This window comes from Oryctolagus cuniculus, chromosome 2 (genome assembly GCF_051225735.1).
Source record: "Oryctolagus cuniculus isolate XC-2025 breed Fujian yellow rabbit chromosome 2, ASM5122573v1, whole genome shotgun sequence".
Taxonomy (NCBI): Eukaryota; Metazoa; Chordata; class Mammalia; order Lagomorpha; family Leporidae; genus Oryctolagus; species Oryctolagus cuniculus.
The window spans coordinates 102,304,543-102,317,140 of NC_142868.1; positions in this window are offsets into that span (position 1 = coordinate 102,304,543).

Genomic DNA, 12,598 nt, shown 5'->3' on the forward strand with positions numbered 1-12,598 from the left:
CTTAAGATCAAAGCCAGAATGTTTATTTTACAAATGGCCATGATGATATTGCTCATTCATCTGAAACAACCTGAGAGGATTATGAATTGTTTTAATATTCTGTGTTGTTGATTGAACAACTTGAAATGCATTGTACAGATAAGATCATTGCATGAATATAATACTTTTCTAAGATATTTCTGTAATAATATCTACATATCAATACCTGATACATTATAGTGCTATCTAGAAATGTCCTGGATATTTAAATTGAATAAGAACTGTTGTATAATGGAATTCTTAGCCAAGGAATTCATATACTTACCAGTGTAGTTTTTTCAGTGTGAACGGCATTCCTGGTCTTTTGTGTTGGTTCTGATTCTCCTATGTTTTTACCCAATGTCAGAATTACTACCATGCACTACTCAGGAATCCATGTAGTAACATTTTAATTGTTTTCCTTGCCACGCTGCCTCATGAAACCTTGGCCATATCTGCAGCTTTTCTTAAAATTTTTTTTCAAAAATTGTATCTGATGATGTTATTTGCTTGCTTAAAACCAAACCATAGGGGCCAGCACTATGGCACAACAGATTAAGTCACTGCTTGTGATGATGTCATTACATGTCAGAGTACCTGTTCAAGTCACAGTTTTTTTGCTCCCAATCCAGCTCCCTGCTTACGCATATGGAAATGCAATGGATGATGACCCAAGTAGTTGAGGCTGTGTGACCTATGTGGGAGACCCAAAGGAGTTCCAGTCTACTGCCTGTGTTCCAGGTCAGCGCAAGCCACTGAGGTCATTGGGGGAGTGAAAGAGCAGATCAATGAACTCCTTCTCTATTGTCTCTCCCTCACTCTGTCATTCTGCTTTCAAAAAAAATTTAAAAATATCTTTTAGAAATCCAACAATCATTTGTTATTCCTATAACATATGTGTTCAGGGATTTATCTGTTTCTTTGAGATTTTAAGACTTGATAGCAGGCAGTTTTATAGTAGTTTCTTATTATCCTTTGAATATCTGATATATAAGGTATCAACTTTGCATCTCTAATTTTATTTAATTGAATTTTCTCTATTTTCTTTGTATAAAAGTTTATTATCTTCTCTACAAATCAGATTGTGATTTTGTTCATCTTTTGTATCATTTTTCTAGTTTGAAGTCCATTTATTTACACCCTGATGTTATTATTTCTCACCTCCTGCTAATTTTGCATTGATTTTTGTTTTACTAAATCCTTGAGATGCATAAGTCATTCCTTGAGCTCTTTCTGATTTTAACTGTAAAAACATATTGTGATAGAATCTCCTCTTATGTGGATTTTGCTATTCCCTACAGGTTTAATATGTTATTGTCATTTTCCTAAGAACTTTTTTCTTTACTTCCTTCTCAATTCCTCCAATGACTCCAGTCATGCTGTAGCAGGTAGATTAATTTCCATGTATTTCAAATGTTCTATTACTCTTGATAATTTCTACTTTTAATCCTTTGCAGCCTGAGAACTTATATAGTGCAATCTTTTAAAGTTTGCTAAGTCCTGATTTTCTGCCTAATGTATGAATAGTAGAAAATCTTCCATGTACTGATGAGAAGAATGTGCATTCTATAGCTATTGGATAGAGTATTTAAAATGTGCGTTAGGTCCATTCATTCAATAGTATGGTTCAACACTTATGTTTTTTTTTTTATTTTTAAGATTTATTTATTTATTTGAAAGTCAGAGTTACATAGAGAGGAGAGAGAGAGAGAGAGAGAGAGAGAGAGAGAGAGAGAATATTGCCTCTGATGGCTCACTCCCCAATTGGCTGCAATGGCCAGAGCTGCACCGATCCAAAGCCAGAAGCCAGGAGCTTCTGGGTCTCCCATGTGGGTGCAGGGACCCAATACTTGGTCCATCTTCTACTGCTTTCCCAGGCCATAGCAGATAGCTGGATAAGAAATGGAGCAGCCACCTCTTGAACCAGCACCCATATGGGATGCCAGTGCTTCAGGCTATGGCATTAACCCGCTGTGCCACAGAGCCAGCCTCAACTCTTATGTTCCTTTAGTGATTTTCTGTCTGGGTAATCTGTTCATTGATCATAATGTGGCATTGAATTTACCCATTATTAATGTATTGGAGTGTATCTGTCCCTTTAAGTCTAATAATATGCATTATGAATATATTATTTATATGGTGTTGTGTTAGGAGAATATATATTTATGCTTGCTATTCCCTCATACTGAGTGAATCTTTTTAGCAATATATAATGACCCTTTTGTCTGTTTCTACAGTATTTGAATAATTTGACTTTTATTTATGTTGCATTTGTTTAATATGATTTTTTATTTAATACCAGTATAGCTATTGCCATTTATATTTGGTTTCCTTTTCCTGATATATCATTTTCCAGCCCTTCACTTTCAGTTTATGTGTTTCTGTACTGTTGTGAATTTACTGTGGGCAGCATATAGTTGGGTGTTTTTAAAATAATTATTAACTTCCTCTGTTTAAAGTTTTTTTTTTTTTTATTTGAAAGGCAGAGCCACAGAGGGAGAGGGAGACAGACTAAAATACTTGTTGGAGTATGTTTGTTTTTTGCAAGTCTGCTTTGGGTTCTTGAGCCTTCTGAATCTAGATGTCCATGCAATACTTGGAAAGATTTAAAGTATTATTTCTTTTAATAGGTATTACTTTATTGCTTACAGTACATATTCCAATGAACACACCTCTTTTAAAAGTAAGGCACACAAAATCTATCCATGCAAATTCTGTAGTAAAGTAACATTGATGGATACACATATTTTTACTGTAGAAGTAGAAATACTTAGAAAAATACATGATCTGTTTTTCTAAGCAGAATTCCTGACACATTATTGATTTTAACAATAAAATATATGTAGTAGTGCAATTAAAGAGTTTCTAAACCCAATATTTGCATAACAATTTCTTTATAATTGTAGCTTTTACATAATAATGATACTGTTAAAATCAGCTATCCATATATTTACAAACGGGAAACAGTTATTAATTATATAAAATATAGTACTTGGAATTTTTACTGTCTCTTGTGTTCCTATTCAAAAAATAATGGTGTTATATGATTTTTGAATATAATGGAAGGTACTGTCCATAAGACACCTAATCCCTCCCATCCTAATCCATATAGCAGCATTGAAATATATTCATCAATCACTGCAGGACTATGTTGCTCTAGATGAAGTAGCAAGTGCTTTCTGTCCCATCATTGTTAACAATTCAAGTGAGGATATCATGGAATGGATCAGAAAGTCTTTAGCCCAAAGCTAAGAGTACTTGCTTATGATTCTTATTGTCAATCATCCTGAGGTTGTCTCAAACAGAAGCTATTTTGTCAGCTTGTGATGTACTTCAACACACTGGTGAATTCTCTGAAGTTCACCAGTCTCTTGTCAAACATAGTATGATCTAACTGATAGTCACTGGGTTAAATGAAGTCCATATGCCACTGGATACCCCTGAATGAAACTCACTGTGGGCTATCTCCCTCTATCTGTGTTTATCTACAAGAGCTCTGGAAGACTTCCAAAGGATCTTCTTATGGATCAGAAGAATGACAGAGACAAAGGCTCTAGGAGAAGGAGTCATAGGCTGAAGAGAGACTGTGCTGAAGCATCCAGGGTGATGCCACTAATCATCCTTTAAACAAAGCATTTTTTTTAAATTTTACTTTTATTTGTATGTATTTCATAAATTCAACATTATGAACATAGTAATTTTTTCCACCATACCCACCCTACCACCCATACTCCCCCCACTTCTTCTTCACTCTCCTGTTTTGTCTGAGAATGGAAAAGAAAAAGAAAGAAAAAAAGAATAAGGACTGTTCCTCAACAGTCTATACAAGAACTGTTCTATGTTATTTCATCTCTAAGGTGACTTTGCTTTTTTATTTCACCCTTCCCTTTTTCCCTTCCTTCCTCCCACTTCTTTGCTGTTGGAAAATTAATTGTCTTTAAAGAACCCAAGGATGATACATCTGTTGTGAGCTCTTAGACATAACTATAGCTTATGAACTCTTAGACATAAATATAGTTTAATATCCTCCATTTAATGCACTAAGAGGAAGTGACCCTTGAGAACAAGTCTCATGGTACAACTCATTGGGAATAGAGGTCATGTATGAAAAGTTAGTGCACAGTAACTCTTGTTTATTTAACAAATAATATTCATATAAATGACATCAGTGATAACACAAGGCTCTTGCCTTGGCTATGGAAGCATTTTGAATTCACTATCTCAACAAGGCCATAGAAAAGTGGAAGTTATCTCCTCCTTTCAGAGAAAAGTACCTCCTCCTTTGGTAGCTATTCTTTCCACTGGGGTCTCACTCAGAAGGGTCCTTTATGCAAGACATTTTTTATAAGAGTTCCATGGCTTCCCATGACTGAAAATGCCCCCCGCCCCAGCTTTCCAGCCAGACCAGAATGATATAAGGGCTGATTCTGAGGTTGGAGTGCTTCTTAAAGTGATTGTCATGCTATAAGTCTGCTTTATGGACTGCTTCCCATGTTGTAGCCTTCACTCCTTTTTAATTCTATCTATTATTGTTTCCAAACACTTAGTCCTACTTATAAGATTGCTTTATCACTTGGTCCTATATTTATGGTCTCTTTTCCACTTAATCCTATTCAGTTGATCTTTCTAATACTTAAGCTGCTGTTTTCATGAGCCAGGTTAAGAGATTTGGGAGTCCTATGGCAAGTTGTTAAGCTGTACCCTTAGAAGTAAGTCCACTGGAAAGTATGTAGTACTATAATGCTTTGCAGTTAAAAACTTCATACATTTCACAATTGCAGCTTTAGGATCTTCAGAATTATTCCCACTGTGCTTGCCCTCCCACCCACATAATCAACCCTTTCCTCTTCCCTGATTTTCACTGTTATTCTTTACTAAGATCTTTTTCAATTAACTTTATAGATATATGCTTAACTCTAAGTAAGTTATAGAGTTCAATGATTTCTATGAAAGAAAAAAGATAAGAAAATTATTATAAAGAAAAAAAATAAAAAATTCAGAATAAAAAGTGGTTCCTCAACAGTCAAAGGAAAGGAAGTAAAAATCATTGCTTCTCAATGATTTTCATTTCTACATGTTGCCTTTTAGGTGCTGTATTAGTCATCACAGCTCAGGGAGAACATATAGAAGATGTCCCTTTGAGACTGACTTATGTCTCTAAGTATGATGCTCTGCATTTTCATCCATTTTGTTGCAAATTACTAGACTTCATTTTCTTTACTGATGTGTAGTATTCCATGGTGTACATATCCCATAATTTCTTTATCTAGTCTTCTGTTGAAAGAATGCATTTGTGTTGGTTACATATCTTTGCTATTGCAAATTGAGCTGAGATAAACATGGAGGTACAGATAGTTTTTTTCATATGCTGATTTCATTCCCCTTGGGTAAATTCTCAGGAGAGGGATGGCTGAGTCACATGGTAGGTCTATGTTCAGACCACTCAGGCTGGCTCCTTTTCTCTTTGATTTGTTTCTTGTGCTTTAGTGGGACATCTATACTTTCCGTGAGTACCAAGAGGCATGTGCTGGATGTGACCTATGTTCTCTCTTAAGTATTTCAGGATAAAGCAATTACCAAAGGTAAGGCCCCATAGGGCTTTGTAGCTTTCCTCATGTTATCTGGTTGGAAGAGGGTGCTCACTTTTGTTGGTGTGACCTGCTTTTATCCTCATAGTAGCAGGACTCCCCAGTGCTCTTCCCTGCTGTGTTCAGCATTAGTTTGCACTGCTTAATGAACAGCATCTTTTTATCTATGAAGACTTACTGTGAGCATGTTTCCCTCTGTTATGAGCTGCTATAGGTCTATGCTTTGCAAGCTGGTGCTTGGAGCTCCACCTACTGGAAACTGGCTCATTCTCAGTGTTGTGAGCTTCCAATAAGTGTGGCTTCTCCTTGTCATACAGCTTGCATGGTAGGGGATGAAATCCTTCTGAATTGTTGAGGTCTTCATTTTTGGATGGGGACATGAAGTGAGGTGATCCTTGCTGTTGCTGGGCACAAGCACAGAAGGCAAGGATGGCAGCCATCTGCTTGCCTCCTAAAGTACAAAGGAGCAAAATGCTTTTTCCTGGCCAGCTTCTAGTCCCTGCAGGGTGGAGGAAGTGGGGAGGGAGATGCCCAATCTCCCTATTTGTTCCTTTATATTTCTTTTTCCTGCTTGGATCTTCAAAGGCAGTTTGCCAAGCTCTCCTTCCTGCTGCTATCCGCAGCTCTGTGGACCTGTGGATTCACTTCTCACATGGTCTGCCAGGGGCCAGCACTCACAACCCCAGGTTTGAGATTCTGCTTTTTGTTTTCCTTATTTGCTTTCAGTGCAGACCTGGAGCATTTCTGCTGTTCTCACTAGGTTTCCCACTTCAAATTTCCCACAGCTTTATCTCAGCTGTATATCTTCTCTCTTTTTTAAATATTAATATTGTCCTACATGATTCAGATCATCTTGTTGCTATTTTGCCATCTTGGAAACAACTTAAACAACACACTTGTACTAAAGACTTTGGGTGAGTCTGGGCATTTTTTTTTTACTTTCCTTTATATCACAGATAGCATTACATAATCCCAATTTTTTTAAGGTTTACTTATTTTGAAAGTCAGAGTTACACAGACAGAGGAGTGGCAGAGAGAGAGGGAGTTCCATCTGCTGGTTCTCTGCCCAGATGGCTATAATGGCCAGAGCTGTGCTGATCTGAAGCCAGGAGCCAGGAGCTTCATCCGGGTATCCCACATGGCTGCAGGGGCACAAGGACTTGGGTCACCTTCTGTTTTCCCAGACCATAGCAAATAAATGGGTTGGAAGTGGGGCAGCTGGGACTTCAACCGGTGCCTATAGGGGTTGCCAGCACTGCAGGCATTGGCCTTACTGACTACGCTACAGCGCCAGCCCTCATAATCCCAAATTTTGTCTGAGCTTTCCTGGCCTTGAGGTTAGCTGCCCTCCTGGTGATTGTAGAGGTTAGCTGCCTTCCAAGTGAATGCAGAAAGAATATCCTCAGTCCCTTTGCCAAAGCTTCACTTTACAGATTCTAAACTTAAGCCAGCTTTAGAATGAGAACTAAATGTGAGCACTGCATAATTATTATTTTTTTAAAGATTCCAGTTTGGTGTAAGGAAACTTCAAGATTTATGTGGGCAGCAAGTAAGATCTTATGATTGAATTTTATAGTATAGACAAAGGAAAGCAAAATCAATGTGACATGATTCCTTTTGGCTGTCCTTTAAATTGCACATTATAATGTCCACTGGTAAGTTATATTAAGTAATTTTTTAATCACAGAAATCCATGCAATATTTTTCAAACTTTCTTCAGTGCCTAAATAGTTATCATTTATGTGACTTGCCTTCCAATACCATGGATTATGTGACCTGACTTCTAAAATAAGAGATCTTTATTTCATGCCATATTGAAAACTCACATAATGGACTATATGCCAACTGTGAGGATATGAAATTGCCTCACAAAAAGTCATTACCTTATGATATTACCAGAAATAATGGTCAGGATTATAGATCAATGAAATCTTTTTAAAAACAAAATAGAACAACTTATTCCACTGTGCCTATTGAATACCAATAAAATATTGGCACAGGGGTATTTTATGTTTATAGTCATTTCATAAACATTAGGAAGATTTTTTAGAAAAACTTTAATAAAGTTGCCACACTATCATCAGTATGTTCATGGAGTTTGACTGCCAATAAAAATAAAAAATGTAATTGATGTCAGTGATGAACAACAAGATGATGGCGGTAGTAGACCTACAGGGACTCCTTGTGAACTTGTACCAATTGGACATGTCAAGGAAGCATGGAGACTTAGTTATACAGGATTCTCCCATTATTTATTTTTCTAGGTCTGTCCTAATGTAACAAGAAATGACAATCTAGTTTGGGAGTTCTGTCCTATTGAGTGGCTTAAGCAATATGTTCCTTTTGGTAGAGTATCTGAATTAAAATACTCTGAATGTACTTGGTCTATGGTTCTTAGATATTTTTACTTGTGCAGATAATTTTATTTTCTTGCTGAACACAGGATGTGAGGGAGGGATACTTCATACTATCACAGAGTATTGACATAATTATCTGTGACATTTTTTCATTTATTTCAATAAATGTATTATGTTAGCAGATATGAGTATCTTTTTCCTTTTTTGTTGTTGTTATTGGAATTGTATTGGTACATGTGGTTCAGAGTGTCCTTCTGGAAATCCTGGTGAAAATGTAAGATCTCATTCTTCATTTTGCTTTGAAGTTTCAGTTTTTAATAAGGACTCAAAATGTCAAGAAAAAAAGTTTATGCCTTAATCCGCACTTCATTTTGTCCACCCTTATAACCTCAGGGTTACTGGGATTGTGGAAATGACAGGGAGAGAGAAGGAAATAGGGAGGGAGGGAGGGAGGGAGAGAGGGAGGGAAGGAGGGAGAGAAGGAGGGAGAGAGAAAGTGAGAGAGTGAGAGGGGGAGAGAGAGAGAGAGAGAAGGAAAGAAAGAGAAAGAGAGAAAGAGAGAGAGAGAGAAAGAAAGGGAGAGAGAGAGGGAGAAAGAGAGAGAGAGAGAGGGAGAAAGAGAGAGAGAGAGAGGGAGGGAGGGAGGGAGGAAGGAAGGAAGGAAGAGAAAGAATCTTCCATCTACTGGTTTGCTTCCCATATGGCTGTAATGTCTTGGGTTGGTTCAAGGAATAGCCAGCCCTCAGAATCCATCTAGGTCTCCTATTTGTATGTCTAAGGCCCAAATACTGGCCAGTCTTCTTCTGCTTTCCTCAACACATTCACAGGGAGCTGCATCCAAAGTAGACCAACTAGAAGTCAAACTGGCACTCATTATGATGTTTGCATCATGGGTGGTGGCTTAACCTGCTACACCACGATGTTGGCCCTTTATCCTGCCCTCTTACTAGGTGACAGACATTGTGGTTCTACCAGGCACACTTACAACAGTGGGAACTCAGTTCTCTTTACTTACACTGTCAACATCTATTTCCCAAAGTATCCTTAACAGGGATTAACCTGAAGCATCACAAAGCCTAATGGCAAAAGATATTTTTTTCATTTAAAAATGTTATTTTGATAATATATTAACAAGTAATGACTCCCATATGTAATCCCACTTAGATTTCTTCTCATATTTTAGAATTTTCGGAGTAGGTATTAGTTTTGCGGATAGAATCGCTGAAATGATCTGAAAGAAAAACAATACATTGTTCTATTGGATCTACATCATTGTGACATATTTTCTAAAAGATTTATTTATTTATTCAAAAATCAGAGTTACACAGAGAGAGGGGAGGCAGAAAGAGAGAGAGAGAGAAAGGTCTTCCATCCACTGATTCATTCCCCAATTGGCCACAACAGATTGGTTCTGATCCAAAGCCAGGAGCTTCCTCCAGGTCTCTCATGTGGGCGCAGGGGCCCAAGGACTTGGGCCATCCTCTATTGCTTTCCCAGGCCATAGCAGAGAGCTGGATCAGAAATAGAGCAGCTGGGACTTGAACAGGCACCCATATGGGATGCCAGCACTCCAGGAGGTGGCTTTACTTGCTACGCCACAGGGCTGGCCCCTCTGACAACTTAATTAAATGTAATATTGAAAGAAAAAAACTGGTAGTATGATGCCATTATAGCTGATATTGTTTAACATCACAGAAAACATAATTTTAATGATATTTCTAATCAAAAGCTCAACTGTAGATTTTAATGTTAAGTATATGAATCAGAATAATGTGTAACAATATATTTGCCTTCCTTCTGTCTTTGTGTAGTTGTACCAAAGTTTATGATAAAATTATAGATAGACCATGAATGTGTATATTACACTAAGCCATGTAAATACACTATTGTTCCTTTGTGAGTCATGTTTCATTTCTTCAATCACAATGAAACAATGGTACATAGCATTTTAAGAAGCAGTTACTTAATTCAGTGTCATGTAATCATACAAGATTTCATAGTATTTCTCTATATACATGGGTGGGTTTCTGTGTGTAAATTTTAATATTCATAATATGGTACCCTAGATAATACTAAGATGATTAATATGCATTTTTCTCTTCTGGATAAATTATCAGAAGCTCTACATGTAAAAGGAATTGCATTTACAGAGACTATTAAAGGTTTATTTACTGATTTTAAAGACAAAATCACAGAGAAAGTCAAAGGCAGAAGGGTGGGGGAGAGAGAGAGAGAGATCAAGTTTCCAACTGCTGGGACACCCCCAGACAGCTGCAACATTCAGGGCTGGGCTAGGTCAAAGCCAGGAGCCTCATTCAAGTCTCCCTCATGGTGTAGGGTCCCATGGACTTAGGACATCTGCTGCTTTCCCAGGCACATTATCAAGTCCCTGCTCAGAATTCGATCAGCCAGGACTTGATGTCAGCACTATGGATAGTGCCTTTACCCACTATACCACAGCACCAGACACAGAATCTAGTTTTAAAAATGTTTGTGATTTTACATATGAACAGTTGAGAGAAGTCATTCATCTGTATCTTATTTTCATCAAGTCTCATTCATTAAAGTTTTCATCTCTTTTCACTTCTCTACATATTTTTCTCCCCTTTGAGGATGAACCTGGAGAAACAGAGATATTGGTGAAGTGGGGTTTTGAGGATCTCATGTATATGGGTATTATACACATAGGCATACAGAAAATTTTCCAAAAATAAAGAACATGCATTTCATTGTATGCATGTGTATTAGGTTCTCAATGTAGGCAATCAACTCATGTTCCTTTCTATGAAAATCTTAAATGTCAGAGGACATTTTCCAGGTGAAAGCTAGTTGCTATTACCTTCTTTCTAGTGGCAACACATGGGTAACCCCCATAGCACCAGAGAATTCTATTATTGCCTAACAGAGATTTCCTCCCAACTGAGAATCAAACTTTCAAACTGAGAAGAAAAATCAGAAATAATAAGTAACCACACCCATTGCTTATAATTAACATTGTCATCTTGATTTTAAACCTTTTAATTTTTTCTTCATTTTCTTGCATGTTTGAACAGTAGTTGAAATAGAGGTAATTGTCTTATTTTAATGACCTGTGACAATGACTTATAGATAGTGTCCTTTTTGGCTGCACCCCAAATTCTACCATTTGCTGAACTTCCTGATTAATATTCCAGGACCTAAAATCTAATAACATGATACACTAAAGCCAATTATACTAAAACTGCTTTCCTCACTCCTTGGTTCAAAAATGAACAAGTTCCTAGTAACAGATTCCATAAGAACTTAGGATTTGTGTCACTTGAACACTCGCTACATCCACTGCTTTGTTATCACATATATGGCTTTGCTAGAACTTTCTCTACTGGATGATACTGAGGCAGGGGAGAAAATGAGAATATGAGTGATAAGCAAAAATTTCCCTTTACCATTACAACTCTGATAGGCACTGCTGCCCTGCAGTATCCAAACTGATCTAGTGTCCCACTTCCTGTATTTCCTAAGGTTCCTAGCATTAAATAAAACCAACCACACTGTTTTACTGTTTAGATTCTGAAAATTGATGATGGTAACTGCCAGGATTTTTTTAATCAATTATTTGTTTATACTATAAGATGACTTATTGGGTCCAACGATTAGTTGTTCTCTTTTCTTTGCTCCTCCATCATCCTGGGAAGTAAATACAAAAGTGTCTTTAAGTCATTTGCAAAGATGCCTTTTTCATTCAATCCAAACTTGACCCTCCAATGTACAGCTGGACTCTGACATACTCCTAGTATATGTTCACAATTGGGAAGGAAGAAAGTCATCCTACCAGCACCTCACAGGTGCACTCTGCAAGCTCAAGGTGACAGCACATAGTTGCTCTGTGGTGATGTGATGCTATTCAGCACTATCAAAATTTCTTGAAGAGGCTGGCACCGCAGCTCAGTAGGCTAATCCTCCACCTGCGGTGCTGGCACACCGGGTTCTAGTCCCAGCTGGGGTGCCAGATTCTGTCCCGGTTGCCCCTCTTCCTGGCCAGCTTTCTGCTATGCCCCAGGAGTGCAGTGTAGGATGGCCAAAGTCCTTGGGTCCTGCACCCCATGGGAGACCAGGAGAGGCACCTGGCTCCTGGCTTCAGATCAGCGCGATGCGCCAGCCACAGAGCAATGGCCGTGGTGGCCATTGAAGGGTGAACCAATGGCAAAGGAAGACCTTTCTCTCTGTCTCTCTCTCTCACTGTCCACTCTGCGTGTCAAAAAAAATTTCTTGAAGAGCATACATGGCTAATTTTCTCATTGTGTTGGGGACACATAATGACATAGGGATTTGCCTCACATGTGATAAAATTGATGTTAACTAATTATTTCAAATGACATACTCAGTGTTCAGTCTATAATCTCATTCCCCATACACTGGAGAAGTGATTCTGCTGTGAGTATTTGCAAGGAAACTATGTATTTGTATTAATTTTATCAGTTTCATTTATGAAATTTTCTGCTCATTTACCAAATAGAGAATAAAGTCTGAGATGTGTATAGCAGGATTTTGACATATTTGATATGATTGTACTCAGACTATAGAATTTATTAAGAAACATTTTAGAAAGGTTTTAATGGGATTTTGAGAGACTTAGAAATACTTAACTAGTCTTGC